The sequence below is a fragment of the Lycorma delicatula genome, chromosome 8 (genome assembly GCF_047948215.1).
Source record: "Lycorma delicatula isolate Av1 chromosome 8, ASM4794821v1, whole genome shotgun sequence".
Taxonomy (NCBI): Eukaryota; Metazoa; Arthropoda; class Insecta; order Hemiptera; family Fulgoridae; genus Lycorma; species Lycorma delicatula.
In genome coordinates this window covers 109952266-109972593 of record NC_134462.1, presented here as the reverse complement: position 1 = coordinate 109972593, position 20328 = coordinate 109952266, and the positions used below count along the sequence as shown (strand labels likewise).

The 20328-nt window shown below is 29.1% G+C and overlaps 1 protein-coding gene across 4 annotated transcripts in view; it reads left to right on the top strand.

The window, feature by feature from the left end:
• Positions 1–20328, top strand: part of cyc (basic helix-loop-helix ARNT-like protein cyc) — a 312750-nt gene that overhangs the window by 168113 nt on the left and 124309 nt on the right. The window lies entirely within an intron of this gene.

Genomic DNA, 20328 nt, shown 5'->3' with positions numbered 1-20328 from the left:
ATTTTTAAAGGACTTGAACAAGAATAACATGATTTTTTTTTAAATACATGTTATTTTATTTATTATTAATGTATATTGTATTTAATTTATATACTAGTTACATTTAAATCACTTAATACAGAAATATATTTAATTTATTAATGGTATTCTTTTTTTTTTAATCGGTTAAGATATTATGAAATATTTATTTTACAAACATAAATATAACACACACACACACACACCAGTAAAGTATGCATTTCTAACAGTAATTGTGGTCGTAAGTTAACGAAAATTATATCAAAGAGAAAAGCAGATTGATAATATGTCGTCAAGAATTATTTTTTACTGATATAATATAATTAGCAGACAGTTTTTTTTTTATTCATATATGTATTTTTTATATATATAAATATTTCGGCTATTTTTGTTTTTATCGAATAAAATTAATAATTTATTTAGATGTTTGAATAAGTGATTATTTTTTTAATAATTTAAACGTTATATTTTTTTATTAAAAAAAAATAATTTTTATGTGTTATTTGATTTATTCAAATAAGCTTTCATTTAGTTCGGTTTTAATTTTTTAATTTACTTTAGAAAGCTATATATATAAGATATAACTTGTAAAACCCGACACTGTGAACGAGATTCGAATTTAGAACCTTCCGAATGAGACAGAAATTTTTCTATTCTGTCACAGAACGGGCAAACAATCAATGCTTATATATATATATATATATATATATCTTCCTTTTTCTTTCCGTTTAAGTATGATTTTCTTTCTTTCTTTCTTTTTTAATTTAAATTTTTATTGCGTTTATATTTATTTACTATTAATCATTAATAAATTAAATATTAAATTTCGAATTATTTTATTATTTAATAAATTTATATTTTTCTTTATATTATCGGGAAATACCATAAATAATGTTTTTTTTAACAATTAGATACTTTACGTTCGTATTTTAAATTATTTAGTCTTAGGCATTTTATGAATTTTATTTATTTATTACAATCATTAAGTAAATACCGATAAAAATTGGAAAAACAAATTCAGGATATTCTACTTATCCTAGCTATTAAATTTATGAATTGCAAAAGGAAAATAAAGTACTTACGTAGTAACGCCACCGCAGCTACAGCTTTATTTAAAAACAAAGTATCGGATTTCGGTGGAAAATGGGCCGATATAGAGATTAACGTAACTAAATAAATATTTGATTTATAAATATAATTTAACCAAACTTAACCAACGCTCGCTTCGCTCGCTAACCTTGACTAATTAACACCGTCATTTTTTGAGTATTTATTTAATAAATTCAGTAATTACAATTATTTATTATTTAAATAATCAAATTGCAATAATTACTGAATTTATTAAATAAATACTCAAAAAATTCGGTGTTAATTAGTCAAGGTTAGCGAGCGAAGCGAGCGTAGGTTATGTTTGGTTAAATTATATTTATAAAATAAATAAATATAAATAACCATTTATATTCTGTTTAGAATCTGTTTCGGGCCATATTCCACCGAAATCGGATTGACTACTTTGTTTTTAAATAAAGCTGTAGCTGCGGTGGCGTTAATACGTAAGTACCGAAAATAAATTATGCTATATTCAATTTTTTCCTTTAAATATTAATAATATACAGTTACATTTTAACATTATTTTGAGTTATATATTTTTTTTAAATAAAAGTATAAACTCGCACGACCGGGCGCAGTAGCGATTTCCAAATTCATTCGAAATTGCTATTGCGCTCGGTCATATTTACATACACATAAGTATGTATAAAATTTTTCGTCCGCTATGCTGGACGCAAATCTTAACATATTTTGACGAGACGGGTCATGTAAAATTATTGAGAATAGAGTCATATTGATTTTCAAGCGAATCGGTTCGCAGGAACTGTAGTAAGAACAAAAAAAAACGTAATTTTTGGGTACACTTTCTGTTTTTTTTTTTGTTCTATTGGACACAATTTTTTTACATTTTCTTTTATTTTCTTAAGAATTTTGATAGATAATTTTGGTTTGATGGTAATTAACTGTTTTATAGAAAGCCACTGGTAAAGCATACAAAATACTTTTATTTATACTTTCATATGTAATATTTAAATAAATTACATATTAAATTAAATATTTAATCATGCCCTAGAAATTTTTTTTTTTTTTATTAATTTTTGATATCCTAACCGAGAAACTTAAATACTTAAACAATAATGCAATAAATATTTGTTTGTTTTTTTTTAACGGATTTCTAAAGAATTTGTAGAAATCGCTACTGCGGCGTCAGATTTTATGAAGGGTTGTTGTTTGGAGGGAGTCTAACTTTTCTTTACGTTTTGGAGTCTCCTGAACACGATTCTGCAATGTTTATAAAATTTTTTCGTCCGCTTTACCCGACGCAGATCCTAACCGATTTTGACGATAACTGGTAGAGAGATGTAAATCTATTGAGAATAGAGACCTATTAATTTTCAAGCGAATCGATTCACAGGAACCGAAGTTAGAGACAAAAAAATGGTTTCGTTTGAATATTCTTACACTTTTGGTTTTTTATTATCACATAAAGAAAGTGGAATTTATAATTGATTAATCCTGGAAAAGACATTAAAAATATTTAAATGAAAAAAGTCTACTTAAAAATAAAAAAATAATTTTGAAAAAATTAAAATTTATTCACGTTATTAAAATAGTTTTAAATAGTTAGTTTAAATAGTTTTTAATAGTTAGTTAGTTATTTTTATAACATCTTTTAATAATTGAGCAAAGTTCGTTAATATGAATGAAAACAGTTAATTGTTTTGTATATAATTAAATATTTTCGTGTGTAGTAGTTTGAAAAAATTAAATCTGTTTAAACAATGTTTAAACAGATTTAATTTGTTTAAATCTGTTTAAACAATGTATAAACAGATTTAATTTGTTATAAAATTAAACATTATTTTATAAACAATCTGTTTATAAAATATTTATATTTCAAAAAGAATTGTTCAAATATTGGTTTCAGTCATTATGTGATATCTAAATATCTATACTTAAAATATTATTTATTACCGTCGCTAAAAAAAAAATCGGTTAATTTGACCTTTTTTGGGTGCGGGGTATATATATATATATATATATATATATATATACGTATATAATTTTTTTTAAAGTATACAGTATATTCAGCTGCTACTTACCTAAAATTATATAGAATTAATATGTGTTGCTTTCTTTAAATGACTTGAGATAAGAAAGACGGGATTTTTAATTGATCTTTACTTTTTTCTTTTATTTTATTCAACCCGTATATTCAAATCATTTTCAGATCAAACCTTAAAAAAATAAAAACTTAAGGTAAAATATAGATACCCTTAGTACACTCGATATTAATTCAGTGAATTCTCTTATTAAAAGTTAGGTTTGGATGGTTTCTTAATTTTAGTTGGTTTTTTAATAAGATTTTTTCAAGGTTTGTTAAGGTTTTTATTTAGCTCTCTACCCGTATTTTAAATAAAAATAAAACAGAATTAAATAAATAGTAATGTAGAGAGGAACTTAAAAATACCAGTAAGTAAAAAAAAGCTATATTCGATTTCTTCTCTTAATTTAAATTTTTTGAAGGGTTTTATCAAATAAAGGGTTTATAATTTGTTTATTGTTAATTTTTACTTCAAAAAGTTGAAATTTGAAAAATTTAATAGTGTTATTTTTTATGTTTATCTATGGTTTTTAAAATCGGATTTATTATTTTATAATATTAAAAAACTAAGGTAAATTATCTAATAATGAAATTAACAACCGAAAATTTATTATCAAATTTTTTATTGTGTGAAGTATTATTTTTAGTTTTGTTTGAAAACGACAAAATTATTTTTTTTTTTTTGATAGAACATTTTGAATATTAGAATTATTTTACTAATTCATCATAGTTTCGTTTCTTCGTTTATCAGAGTTGTCCCTAATACCAAAAGACGAATTCTTCCTCCTGATTATTATAACAAAAACCTTTTTCTACGAAAAGTGACCCAGTAATGATTTTGTTAGAAATACGTCCTGCGGTATTTTTATGCTTCAGTATACAGGAATGAAATTAAAAAAAAAACGTATCCCTCGGCCAAAATATGAAAAAAAAAATTTCGATCTTTTTTGTGGATTTTACAATCATTAATTTTTTTCTTTTTTGAGGGGGCTCTAATTTTTATAAGAATAGAGCTTCAATCTTTCATTACCTTTTTAATTTAAACATATCTTGATTGTCAGTAGTTATTAACAATCGGATGAACTGTTTACAATAAATCAACCTGTAAATTTCGTTAAAAATCGGTCTTTCTTTCCTTGCTTTTTATGCGCAAGTATTATATTTTAAGCAAACTAAATAAGAATTTTAATTTTATCTAAATTTAGAGGCTATTTACATATTCTATATTTATATAAAATAACATGTACTGATTGACTAATAGTCAACGCCCAGTAAGAAATTACTGAAGATAAATTGATGAAAATTTATATACTTGTTTTTCTTACGGTATAAGCGGACGCAGACAAAGAATTATATGTAATTCTGAGTTTAAAGGATTAAAATGGAGCAGCAAAATTATTACTATTTTTTTATTTTTTATTTTTTTCTCTTAACAAATGAAGATATTTGATTTTTGGTGTATGTAATCTTAATGTAAATATCTATAAACCAATTTCTAGATTTTTAGAAATTCCGAGAAAAAATATGTGGTAAAATAATTAAATTTTATTATTATTTTTTTTAATTTCTCGGTAAAAAATAAAGTTAACTTACTTATTGGTGTGTATAATCTTCATGTGAATATCTAAAACCAATTTTTAGATTTTTTTGAAAATCGATCTTGAAAGGAGTGAAGAAATGCAAGAAAATTACAAATTTTCCACATTTTCGATTAAACGAGATATATTCGCTCGATTTCGATGGGCTTGCAGATAATCTTCAGATAAATATCTTAAGATAAATATCTTTTTGAATTTTAATATTTATGAGGGAGGGGTAATAAAGTAAATTTTTTTTACATTTTTTCGTTTTATGCGACCGCTATTGAATCAATCTTCACGAGATTTAGTAACACTGATGGTAATCTATGTTATGTTATTGACCAAACTGTTGCTCTGAGAAATTACAATAAAGTGATAATTTTTATAAATTGAATAAGCCTTAATTTTTATTTATTATTATTATTCTCGCATTTAAAAGTTAAATGAACTCAGTGGTGCCCAGAGAGGCAGAGTTCGCTAGTTAGATACGTATTTACGTATCTTTCAAGGTGGAACTGTGCCTTGTTCAGACCGAAACAAGAGTTGAGGTAACAACTCGTAAACAAGACGAATTTTGTACGGATGAATTTTTAAATACTTGTGCGGTGCTGTACGAGCTCTTACGACGGAAAGACCAGACCGGCCGGATAGGACTTCTTGGGACTAACAGAATATTCTTGGACTATGGGCAGAATATTCTTGGGACTAACAGCTTGCACGTCGATCAACATTTCTAGTGTTAGCGCCTTCGATCGACCACTTTTGGCTGCATCTGCCACATTAGTTGTTTCTGGGAACTTGTACAGCCGCTTGATTGAGGACTTGTGCATCCACAACGTACTTTTCTGTGAAGGCATTCTGGGTCTGGGCATATCTAATGTATTCGGAGAATGAATATTCTCTGCTGCATTGAGTAATCCATTTTTCCTCAATTTTCCTTAGTTAAACCTGAGAATTGAACAAAAGAATGAAACATTCTTCCATAAAGTTGTTTTTACATTGTGTATATTAACAAAGTTATGGAACGTTTAAATTTAATTATCGGGAAAACAAATAAGAAAAGAGGTTCGTTCGTCTTACGTATATTTTATAGTTATTTCTGTTCATATAAATTCTAACTAAAAAAAAAAAAAAAATATTAAAAAATAGCGTAGAAAATAATTAGCTACAAACTTGTATGTATAAAATTTCTATTTAGTGGACTTTGTGATTCTTCAAAGGCAATTTAAATTTTTTTTTATTTACGTGATTTTTAACTTAAACCTCATTTAGAAATAAATTTTTTAAAAATGTATGTACCTTTTTTTACCCACCCTATGACTTTTGATGAGAGATAATTTTTAGTTTACGTTTCGGAAGGTAGTTTCATCTTTAGATATGTTAGAACTGCGTTATTATGCCTTGATATAATCTTAGTGGTATTACGATATTTGTGATAACATATGTTCCGAAACGTGTTACTATTATGTGAACTTTTTAGAAAGTAAGGTTAAAAAAGATATGTATACAATTTTTTTTTTTATTAAAGCTTTTCTTTTTTTTGATAATTATTACAATATTTTAAATTTAAGTAAATATTTAATTATTTTTAATTCGATTTACGATTCGTGATTTGTATGGAAAAAAATTAGTTCAACATTAAACAATAATATCACTTTATCTCTGTCTTATTGTTCGAAAACCTTTATTATTTTTGTGATTTTATCTCTGTTTAAAAATCTGTTTACATGAATTCATGTAGTTTTGAAGCTTTTAGTAAATATAACCTTTATTCTTTGGATAGCATTAATTAATAATTAACTGTCCTATTTAAGACAAAAATTGAATTAAAAAAATGTAATGTAATATTTTTGGGTTTTTTTTTATCATTATAATTGTTATTCGTATTTATTAAACTGCGCATTTTTCATTAATTATTCTTTCAAATCATGTTTCGATTAATTTTCCCTATAACATTTAATAACCTGTTTACTATTTTGATGATTTAATATGTAAATATAAACGTAATAAAGATACAACCATAAACAAAATAACACATATTATAGTCATCATTATGTAATTATCAATATTATAAAAAAGTTATTAATGATGTTTAAAATATTTTCCAGGACGTATTTATTTCTTCTAGGGGTCAAAGACGAATTACCTTACACCGTTACTGATTTTCATCAAATTTTTACGTCAGTAACCCCCCTTAAATACACGATTTATCATACTTGATTTTATGTTGCTTACTCGTTCCTCAAATATTAAAAATATTACAATGACATTGCAAATCGTACGGTAAGACTCGCAGATATCATTTCTTCTGCTCAAAAAAACAAAAATCTGTAATATAAATAAAACTGTTTTTAAAAAAATTAGAGTAATATCAAAAAATATAAGACATTAAATTTCTTTTATCAAAATTTGTGATTAATTTAGAATTTTGTTTACAAAAAAAAACTTGTTAAATAATACGTAATAGACAATAGATATACAATAATAGGTAATAAAAAATGTTTAATCGTTCCATTTAATAAGCAAAAAATAGAAAAATTTGTTACAAAACTATTACTGGCCCGATTTTATTTATATGTAACACATATTATATTTACAGAAATTATACAGTTCTTATGATTATTCATTGTTTAATAAATGAAATCGGGCCGGAAAGAGTTTTGTAACAATTTTTCTGTTTTTTTCCTATTAAATGGAAGGCTTAAACATTGTTTATCTATTATTGTATATCTATTGTCTAATACATATATTTAACAAATATTTTTTTTAAACAAAATTCTAATTGATAACAGATTTTAGTAATAGAAATGTATTTTCTTATCTTTTCTGATATCAGTATCGTTTTGTTAAAAACAGGTTTATTTGTATTACAGACATTTTTGTTTTTTGAGCGGAGAAATGATATCTTTCTTTCTTTTTGCTGTTTAGTCTCCGGTAATTAGCGTTCAGATAAGACTTTAGAAGATGAATGAGGATGATATGTATGAGTGTAAATGAAGTGTAGTCGTGTACAGTCTCAGTTTTACTATTCCTGAGATGTGTGGTTAATTGAAATCCAAACACCAAAGAACACTGGTATCCACGATTTAGTATTTAAATCCGTGTAAAAATAACTGACTTTACTAGGACTTGAACGCTGGAACTTTCGACTTCCAAATCAGAGGAGAAGTGATATCTGCGAGGCTCTTACCGTACGGTTTACAATTTAATTGTAATTTTTTTGTATGTCACTGCGTTTTGTTACATTATTTTATTTTATTATTTTATGAATTACTGATTGTTATTTTATGGATTCATTATTAAAATTTATTGCCTTTCTAGAACAAACAAATATACATTTTTTGAATTTCACGGCCAATTTTTTTTTGTTGATAGTCATATCATTCACTTCATACCAGTTTTTTTCCTTTTTTAATAAAACTAGTATGACTTTCACAAATGGAGGATCCGTGATGTAATATTGCACTTATTACTTTGTAAGTGTAACCCTCGGATTGTATCCGTGGACATTTTTTTAATGTTATTATTAAATGAACTTTTTTTTATTTCTTCATCGATTATTCAAATAGTTTTAATTTTAGAATAAATATTTTACCGACCGAATTTATTTCTGTTTTATGTAACAAATCGGTTGCCACATTTGCAGCACTTTCCTACTGTTCGTGTTTTTTTGTGTTTCATTAGCAGCTATAATCTCTTGTAAACTAATACTTTTATTTTATTTTTTTTAATGAAGTGATGGGAATTAAACAATTATTTCATCTTCAGTACTTTCGTTTACATAAGAGTATTTACTATTAAAACAAGCTGTAATACATTTTCTTTTAAATTTTATTATTTCAACTACATTATCAACTTTTTGTACGCTATCTAGTACTATGAAGTACTGCTACCTAGCGGCGCGATTCGTAAAGTCACCTTAAAAAAAAAAGGTGACGTATTTGCGTTCCATGGTTCATCAAATGGCTGAAAAAACATTGTCTAACAATATTCGAAGTATTTTTTTAAAAGTATTCTTTATTATAAATCTAATTGAAGTGAAATATAATGTTTTCATGCTTATTTTTTAATTTTTTTCCGATTTTCATTTCACTTTTAGCTTAGGTCGTTTTTAGATAGTTTGCGTTAACTTCGCCGTACCGTCCAGTTCTGCGGAATCTTACCGGCGAAGTTCTAATGAACTTCTTGATTCACGCCCATCAACACTTATAAACATACATCAAGTGCTGTTTGTTTTTCAGTTCTTTGGAATATTTTGAGTCTAAGAGGACCTTAAAACATCAAGAAGTGGTATATAAAACTTTGTATGAAAAGTTTTTATTCATTATAATAATCATAATACTGAGTGGGTTGAAAGACAAAAGTTTTCCCAATTACTAACAAAAAACAATAAAAAAAATTATTTTTCCAACTACATAGTTAAATGAATTTCATAGTTACATAAATTTCATGGGTCCGTACCTCAAAATTTTACTTAAAGCGTAGGTAAATTTTTTCACATTATTTAATGCCAATTAGATATCTAAGATGTCTTCTGACAGTGTTTGGCCTTTTACAAAGGCCTACAGGCAAAAAAAAAATTCTTTTTGTTCGTTTCTGAATTCAAGGTTGAATTATTGTTATAATTAGATCATTCCATGACATTATTATGTCATTTTGGTTACACAATTAGGAAATTTCATTCAGAGTTAATCAGTTTGTGTGATGATAAAGCTGAATTTTTTCGTTGGCTAACGTTTTAATTAATATTTTTTAATTGGATTAAAATGAATTTTATAAAATTTTATTCGATAGCTTATGAATAGGATCATTAATGCCATTTAATTTTAGTTGCAATTACTCAAGGGGGATTTTATAAGCAAAACCACATAATAAAATTAATTGTAAGTATATGCCAAAGCGAATTTATGAAGTTATATAAGCTAAGTGCTAATTAATGATTTTCTTCCTAAGAAGTAGTTTCTGTTTTATGTTTTAGCCTCCGAAACCACCGTAAGGTGTTATCTAACAAGTTGAATGAGAATGATATGTACGAATGAATGTAAATGAAGTGTAGTCCTGTACAGTCTCAGGTCCACCATTCCTGAGATGTGTGGTTAATTGATATTCAACCACCAAAGAATACCGGTATTCGCGATCTAGCATTCAAATCCGTGTAATCGTTTTTACGAGGATTTGAGCCTTAGAACTCTTGACTTCGAAATCAGCTGACTTGCGATGACGAGTTCACCACTAGACCAACTCACCGAATTGGTTCTTAAGAAGCAGTCTGCCGAGGACGAAACCGCCCTTGGTAACCAGAATTATAACTTTTCTGGGTTCGCCGGGTATCGTTTAACAACTGAATTACTAATTTTTTACCTATAAACTTTTGTCCCCTTTTCTAAAATGAACTAGTTTCAATCAAGAGCTTGAGGTGGATTACCTCATTTTGATTTGAAGAAAATACTATCACTTTAACAATCTCTCAAAACTAAAAACCCGAAAATTACATTAACCTAATATCTTTAGCTTTCTGACAGTTTCTAACCCCATCGATTGAGTTTATATTTATTTAGTAACAATTTTCTAATCAACGAGAATTTTTTTTGAAGTTATAACAAAGAAATTTAAACAGTTTTCATTAATTAACTGCATATTTTAATACTGTATTTACGATAAAGACATATGTCAGCTGGATATAAAATCTGTTATTTTAAGTTATAGACGTTTAATGTTATGTATAAAGCTTACTATGTATTACATTCGCTTAGTATTTTATTAAAAAATGTAAATATTATATTACATAATACGTAACAGATTTTAGAGACGTATTATGTATAACTTCGTATACTTTTATTTTATTAATTCTCTCTTTGTTAGTATTGTTGATAGAACAATATCTGTAATATATATTAAGTTAAATTAATGTATATATATATATATATATATATATATTTATATGCAGAGTGTTCCAGGACGTATTAATCGAACTTAAGGAACTGATTCAGGACCAAAATGAGCAAAGAATTCATATCGACGTTAATCCTATTTTGCTTTCTTTCCTTCTGGACGCCGTATAGTTATTTTCAAGAAAAAGATTATTTTTGAGGAACGGGTGAATCCAGTTTAATTAAATTTGGTAGATCTAAGACTAGTGTCTTATTCTATAGAATAAAAAATTTTGAAAACCTCACTTCAAAAATTTCAAAATGGCGGCTATTTTATTTTTTTAATCTTCAATATCTTTGTAATTATTTGTTCGATCAAATTTTTACTTATTACAAAATTTATTGACATTTTATTTTGAAAAAAAATGGCACCTCATTTGTAAAAATCCGTTGAAAAACACTCGAGTTATTGGCATATAATTAATTCGGCCAGCCTCCGTGGCGTGAGTGGTAGCGTCTCGGTCTTTCATCCGGAGGTCCCGGGTTCGAATCTCGATCAGGCATGGCATTTTCACACACGCTGCAAATCATTCATTTCATCCTCTGAAGCAATACCTAACGTTGGTTCCGGAGGTTAAAAAAAAAAAAAAAAGAAACTAATCCGGGAGTACTCTTGTGCACCGTAATGCAAATGATAATTTTTATTAATTTACTATTATTATTTATTGTTAATAATTTTTATTACATTTAGTGGAGGAAATAAAAACATGCAAACAATTATCAGCTTGCATTACGGTGCGAAAGCGTTCTGCCGGGTTAATAGTCTGTAATAACTCGATTGTTTGTCAACGGATTTCCAAATTTAATTAAAGTAGGTTTACTCGTTCCAGAGACATAATTTTTTTGTTGAAAATCACAAAATGGAAACTCCAGAAGGAAACCAAAGTAAAATAGAACTTATGTTAATATGTAAGTTTTTGCTCATTTTGTTGTCCTGAATTAGTTTCTGAAGTTCGGCGAATACGTCCTGAAACACGCTCTCTTATCTATCTATACATTTATAAACAGAGTGTCCCATTTAAAACGCAACCCAACCTTATATTGGTAGGTATTGAAATAATAAAAAGACATGCGTAAATGTAAATGTAATTTTTATTATTACCATCCATTACCTTACATTTAGAGTAAATGTTGGAAGTGGCCGCCATCTTCTTGAATACAAGCTTCAATTCTTTGTACAGCGTTTCTTGCAACTTTTTTCAAAGTTGTGGCTGGATATTTAACACAGCTTGTTCAATATTGACTTTCAATTGTTCAAGTGTTCGTGGTTTGTTGCTGTAGGCTTTTTCTTTGAGGTAACCTCATAGAAAGAAATCCGCCGCATTCAAATGTGGAGATCTTGGTGGTCACAAGCCTCGACCGTTAACACGATTACCAAAGAATTTCTCGACGAAATCAGAAGTTGAACCTGCGTAGTGCGATGTCGCACCGTCATGTTGTAGCCAGCAGTGTCTGTCTTCCTCTTCCAAGAGTGCGATGAACTGAAATAAAATATGCTGATAGCGTTCTGCATTAATGATGTACTCGAAAAAAAAAAGGACCGATTATTTTCTTCCCCGATATCGCGCACCACACGCCCGACTTCTGCGGGTGTAATTTTTTTTCGTGATGAACGTGGGGATTTTCAGCACTCCAAATTCTACTGTTTTCGCTGTTTACGTAGCCATCCAAATGAAACCACGCTTCATCTGTGAAAAATAACGAATCCATAACGTTAATTCCCTCACGCAGAAATCGACGGAACCGTTGACAATATTGTAGCCATTTTCCTTTGTCGGGCTCAAGAAGTCGATGAACCGTTTGAATGCGATAAGGTCGTAATTGTAATCGTTTGGTCGCCCGATGAACAGTTGATTTAGACAAATTAATTTCAGCAGACAAACGTCTGATCGATTTATTTGGTGAGGCGAGTAATCGGTCTTTGATTTCAGTGACTGTATCTGTATTCAACACTGACGCAGATTTTGTGTTCCTTCCAGTCTCACTAAATTTTGCGACTAACCTAAATACTTATGTTTTGTTAGGAGCTGGTTTATCTGGGTACTTATGGCGAAACAAATCTTGCACTGCAACCACTGATTTCGTACTGAAGTACTCCTTCAATGAAACGACTCCACAATGAAAACACGTTCATCTAGCGAAAACAACATTTTGTCTCTAGCAATACACTGAACGTTATGATTGCATTGTTGTTACTATCGGTAGTGTTCTACTGCGGCGCCGCGATGTTCATATGTTGGACGAGTCCATTTCAGTAACGAGTAGGGGAGTAAGCTTGAATTTTGAAATTTCATGGATGAGTGATTGATGGGTTGCGTTTTATATGGGACACTCTGTATATATAAATATACATACATACATACATACAGTGTCCTTTAAAGGTGAGGCCAAGTTCTAGGAAGTGATTCTACTTAACATACTGAAGAAGAAATGTCCAGTGAACATAGGTCCATAGATCCGAAAACGCATACTTTTCTGTCTGTCCGCCATTTTATGTTTTAAAAAAAAAGATTATTTCTCAAGAACGGTTGGAGATAACGCATTAAAATTTTGTACTTTATTTTAAATTAACTTTTTTTAACAGGAAAAAATAACGATACTCTTCGTTGACAAATTTCAAAATGACGGTCATTTAAACCTTTCAATCTTAATTATCTTAGGAATTATTATATGTATGAAACTGTGTTGTATTATAAAAAAAAATATGAAGAATTTCTTTGTGAACAAAACAATACCTTAGACGTAAAACTCCGACGACAAACAACAGAGTTATTGCAAAAAATATACTTAAACCAACATGGCAGCCATATTGTTTTTTGTATTATTGTGGTTTCTGATTAAAATTGCTAATAAATTTGATTTAGTTATCAGGTGAGTAACGGTAATAAAAAAAAAATGATGGCCGCCATATCCTTTTAAGTCTACGTTTTGCAATAATTCTGTTGCTTTGTAGTCGGAAAAATGCTTAGTAATTTTTATCATACAACATAATTTGATTAATCTTAAAAATTCCTTAGATATTTAAGATTGAAAAATTGAAAGACCGCTATTTTTAAATTTGTCAACGAAGAGTATTGTTATTTTTTTCCTGTTAAAAAATCTCCACCCGTTCTTGAGAAATATATTTTTCTTAAAAAACATCAAGTGACGGGCAGACAGAAAAATATGCGTTTTCGGACCTATGGTCCCTATGTTGACTGGACATTTTTCCTTCAGTATGTTAAGTAGAATCAATTCCTAGAGTTTGGCCTCACCTTTAAAGGACACCTGTATATATATATATATATATATATAATATGTAATTATAAATTTTCAATTTAAATATTAAATAATTAACGGTAATTCTTATAGATGAAAGTAAAAGACCATTCGTTTACGGGAAAAATAAACAAAAAATTAAAAATACAGTAAGAGTAATATTTTGAGAATAGTAAAGAAACATATGTAAATTTGAAAACAAGGGATAAATATTAAATATTAAAAAAATACGACTATCATAAAAAAAACATTACTCTTTAATATACGATAATTTAAGAGCGTGCTAGTGATAATTTATATTTAGTATAATTCTTTTTCAGATGTTTTAAATTTATTTAAACATATATATTTATATTTATATAGCCTATGACACTCTCGATAACGTAAGGATTCAAACGCGGAGTCATACATATAAATCGGTTCAGCCGTTGAGCTGCTTCGGTGGAACAAACATACTTACACCCAAAAAATACATTATACTGGGCAATCTGTAACAAGAAACCACCGGGAACCGTTTACAGAAAATTTACTTAAAATCTAACACTAGATGGTCATTTTGGTTGTTAAACAATCATCAATAAACTATGTATGTATGTTTTGGTAAATTTGATTAATCCAGTGATTATGCATAATTACCGGTTAATTTGATTAATCTCTCAACATATATAATTTAACCTTAAATAGGCCAAGATTTTATCATACAACTGACCTATTCCTGGAATTTAACGTGTTAACAATGAGACGGTTCTACGTCAAAAGCATAATCTATATATATATAAATGAATGTTTGTCTATCTGTATGTCTCTTATGCCTTCCTAAACTGTTCATCCGATAGCGATGAAACTTTGGGAAACGGTTGGACTTACGCCAGGGAAGGTTTCTGAATTAGTTTGGACCCGTTAGGTGGCGCATGGCGTCGAGATATTTCGAAAAATTGTATTTATGGTCCGATTTGCCTCATATTCAGAATACATGTTACTTACATGGAAAAAATTATCTCTGCAAAAAATGAATCCGCTAGATGGCGTTGGGGTTGAGATATTTAGAAAAATTATATTTATGGACCGATTTGGTTCATACTCAGAATATGAATATTAATTCACTCGCTAAGTGGGGCCGGTGTCGAGATATTTACGAAACAAACAAACAAATATACAAACAAACTTTTTTATTCTATATATATAAAAGGCATGTTCGTATGTGTGTATCTCGACACCGGCCCCACCTAGAGGGTATAGTTTTTGCAAAAATATTCCTTTTCACGTAACTAATATTCATTAGATAAGAAGCATAAAATTGTACTACAATATAAATATAATTTACATCTTCTTCATATTCTTGTATCTTCTTGGTATTACTGGATCTAGAATTCTAATGCACGGGTACGGGTGTTCATTTGTTATACTGTTATTATATTCAAATTTTTTTTATTCTTTCGTCGTTTTTCTAAGATAGTAAGTTTAAATTTTAATTGATCTCAGTCTTTAACAATTAAATATTTGTAAGAACTTTAATTTAAAAAAAATTGTTTTAATTTTTAAATTCCCTTTTCAGAAATATTATATAAAGTAGCTCATGACTGCGCACAGGTTATCCTATGTTTTCTAATTATATAGACTATAGTAATTTTTTTTTTTTACAAGGGAAACAAAGATTTATTCAGTCGTTAAAAAGTGTGTATATTTAACCTTAATTAGACGAGGTTAGCGAGCGAAGCGAGCGTAGGTTATGTTGATATAGGTACGATTCGTCAGTACATGGAATCAACATAATCTAACCAAACATAACCTACGCTCGCTTTGCTCGCTCACCTCGACTAATTAATAATAATGTTTTGATTATTTAAATAATAAATTCAGTAATATTAGTCGAGGTATTTTAATATTTAAAATATGTTAATGTGGAGAATATGTAAAATTATCGGTATATTTAATAAATTCCTATATATTTATTAAATTCTCGTATATTGGAGGTGATTAATCAAATGAACCGTTAATTATCCATAATGACCGGATTAATCAACTTTACTGTAACGTATACAAGTTAATAAATGAAGAAAAAAAATTAAAAAAGAATATTAATTGGAAAAAAATTTTCGAAACGTTCTAAAGCAATTATTTTTAACTGAGTTTTTTGAATAAAAGTAAAACATGTAAGCAGCTGTTATTATGTTTGCCGATCACAAAAAAAGAGTAAATTTAGGTTAAAACATGTAAACCATTGAAATCTCCAACTCAAATTCTTCTCTAATTCCTAATGTACACCTCATATATTTATGTATAATTATATATAATTAGAGTTATGTTAAGTAGTTATGGCAGTAAACAGGAAAATAAGATTAAGGGCAAAACTCGGTTACAAAAACTTTTACTTAAATCTAAAACCTGAATGATTATTTTGATTGTTAAAAAATCACAAGCCCTTATGGGAAGAACATATATATGAAACGAATATGCTAATAAAAAAAAAATTAATAATAATTAAACTAAACATACTTAAAAATCATTGTAAAACAAGTATTTCTAGCTTGTACTATGGAATAAACAAAGGCTTTCTTTATTGTCTACTGATAATATTTGTTTAACAGCTATAACGGCCTTCTAGGTTCAAATTTTAAGTACATTATTTTTTTATAAACGGTTTTTTTAACGTAATCTTATTTTTTAATCTCTTATTTATGGTAATAAAAGCTGATAACACAATTGTAAAAATTTTCCGTCACTGTGGGTTGTTTCTGATGCACGGCTTACACACACAACTTAATTTAAAATATTTATCATCTTAATAAAATATAATATTTTTTACGTTTATTTAATACAATGATTCTAACTAAAGTGGGCACGCATACCGTACTTAATTCGAGCGGGTATAGCGGTATTAGTGGCACTAACTAAACTAATCTAATTTCACAACTTACGTAGAACAAATTTCGCTTGTAGGATCGGCAGACCGGTGTAACGAGACTTAACGCACCGGGTACCGAGTGAACCGGCCGATCGAGTTGAAGACCCAGCCAGGCTGAGTTAGTTTTTTATAATTATATATTATTCATTTATTTAATCCTACTGCTCAACTGTGACGTCACAATATATCAGTAGTTTAGAGCATTTTTTGGCTCTAAACGATTGGTACCACCAATCGTATGGGGGTACGATTTTGCAAATTTTTTTTGAAATTTTTTAATCGTTAACAAATGTGCTTAAGAAAAATATGACCTTAATTAATCGAACTCGAGATACTGAGGGTGACCTTGCTCTACAGCCACACTCCTTTGACCTTTTAAGTTGAAAATTTAATGGTATCAATGCTCCAAATAAATAAGTAATCTCACTAAGTTTGGTCAAAATCGGAAACTAGGTCTGGAGATATAAGATGATTTAGAGGCCAACACCGTATACACACGTGCGCGCGCGCGTAGATACGAATATTAATATTCGGAAAATTTCCATCCATTTTTTTGGGTTCCTCAGGTGTCAGAATGTCGAGATTCGGTGAAAACCGCATTTGCCCAAATTGGACCGAGTACAATACTTTCCTTTTTAGAGGTAAAGCACTGCTATAGCGCTAGAAAGTAGAAATTATAATATTTTTCTAGAGAAGCAGGAAAAAATCTTTGACAAAAATTGCCTATTGGCTTCCATAAAAGAGGAAATTGAATACATGTTTTTTTTTTAAATCATATTTTTAAGTTTACCATTGCTACGTCTGAGAAATTGATTCCTGTACAAAAAACTGTACAAAAAACACTAAAAATAAATTTCAGCCCGTTGAAACAAATTGATTTGTTAAGATAATAAGTATGATTCGTAGGGCAAACTAAAAGAGAGATTGAGACTAATGTAAATGAAAATTTGGATTTTTATAGTTACAAAATACAAAATTTCAAAATGAAAAAAAAAATTAACAAAAAGAAATTCTCGATTAAATCCAAAGAAACTGGATGAAACCAAACATTATATAAAAACTGGTCACAAAATTACTGTATAAAAAATACAAGTTTTAAAACATTTTGTAATGAACATGAATAACATAGTTGGGAGTTAACCACAATTATGCATAAACTTCGTTATACTAACGAACATTGATAGGGACCAATATCCAGTACCCTTTAAATACATATACATATTAAAAACTCCTTTATATACATATTAAAAATTCCTTTTTACACATTAAAAACCATTATGTGAAAGTTTCTAATCATAAGAACATAACGGTTAACCCGTCCTTTAAAATTTTGTTCGTGGAATAGGATATGTGTTTCATTGATTAATGATTCACGCTATATCTGCTTTCTTGAGGTATTTTATATCATAACCAATTTATGTAAGAGGTCATGATGGGAAATCCGAGTAGGAGTTTTCATTGGATTTAATTTTTACTTCCTTGTACGAAGTAAAAAAAAATTATTGTGATCGCGAAAAGTTTCAGTTTTTAGATTTCAACGGAAATATTAATTTTGACTAATTTTGGCGTGACGTCTGTACGTATGTATCTTGCACAATTCAAAAGCGATTAGCCGTAGGATGTTGAAATTTTGGATTTAAGACTGTTGTAACATCTAGTTGTGCACCTCCCCTTTTGATTTTGATTGCAATCGACTGAACCAAAAGTGTCCAAAAAAGCCCAAAATCCCCAAAAATGTGGATTTTTTACTTTTTCTTAACTGCAGTAATAAGCCCTCATTTAGAGCTTCTTAACGATATATCATAATTAGTACTTATTTTCATTGGTTCCAGAGTTATAGCCAAATAAAATTATAATTAATGAAATATTTGGATCGTATAAGGCGAAGGCACATCGGTTCGAATCAGACTTCATCTCCTTTTTTTTTCTTTTAATTAAATATATTGTGAAGCGTTTGGTTATGCAACAACGTTGGGTAAATATACGTATCATCGCCAGGTATCGTACGATCAGCGCCGAGGCGGCATCGGTTGAACCTGGGGTGCAACCGATAGACTTACAAGCGCAAATGAGAGCTTCAATAGTGGCCGGACGGGACAGAAAGGAAGCAACTGACGGTCTCTAGATGGCTTGGCGTGACAGATGGCGAGATTCGGACAAAGGAAGGTGGACCTACTGAAATAAGCGATGTCAGGAACTGGGTGGAGTGAAAGCATCTACCCAGTAGACTAACATCCTTTCTAGGTAACACAAGCTACGATTCACCCATTTTCTATCAGAATATGGATATTTCCGGGAATATCTGTACAAGATGGGCAGACAGAAGTCGCTGACATGATTGCGGCGGGCTGGATACAGCACAGCATGTGATCATGTGGAACAAGGTGTGGAGGGGGCCAACAATATAATCGAGGTGATGGTCAGCAATAGCGACAAATGAGAATGTAATGTGTATCGACTACGATCGCAACAATGACAGGAGAGAAGGCCAATGAGAACAGCCGACTACAGGCTGAGGAGATGCGGATTAATAGAGACATGGTGTTCGATGACGTGTGATCAAGGGTCATCATGAAAGGGCTGTGTACATACCATACGGTTTAGATCCGGCCCCTGCATGATAGAGGGGGAGGTTTTTTAGCGGGTGAGAGTCCCGCACTGCCATTAGTGCGGGCCTGACGGCGGCTGGCAGAACTTTTTCCTCCTCCTATGAAAATAAAATTAAATATATTGATTTATTAATAATTATTTACCTATCATTGTAAAAAAAAATTACGATTAATAATAATTCAATAATAACAATAAAAAAATATGTAAAAACATCAGAAGTTATTAATGAAATAAAATGTTATGTACTTTTCATTTTTTTAAAAATGTGTATATATAATTTATAAGCGTATAAGGTAGCTATGTGATGTCCACATCAGATTTTTTAAACAAAAATTACGTTTATGATTGAGTTTGCATAAAAAATCAGCAAGAGTTATTTGTATTTTTTACTATTATTATTAAAACATTTTTTTTATAAAAACTTTTTTTCATAATGTTTGGAATGTTTCGTCTTTTTATATTATTTTTTCTAACATTATTGCTGCTGTTTAAGTAAGCTGCAAACGGAAAATATAACGATTGGCCGAATGATGGATATCGGATTTTTGCATACGTCGGTGTTTCCCTTAGATCAAAAAACACAAAAACGTTATAAAGATTTCTGGAGGATGAATGTGTCGTGTGTATTTTGATTATTATCTCCAGATCAGTTCTACAGAGATTTTTCGAAAACGGTTCAACAGATTTTTATATATGGGGCATTGACGGCATCAAATTTTGAAAAAAAATTAAAAAAGGGGAACGATGTTTTTCACCATTTTGAATTTTTCTATAAGTAGTGGTTTCAGAAAATTAAGTTTTACTGTGAAGAAAGTCCTTATTAAGTTATTTTAATCTCCAAAGTTTTAAGACAATCGGATTTAGGGGTAGGGG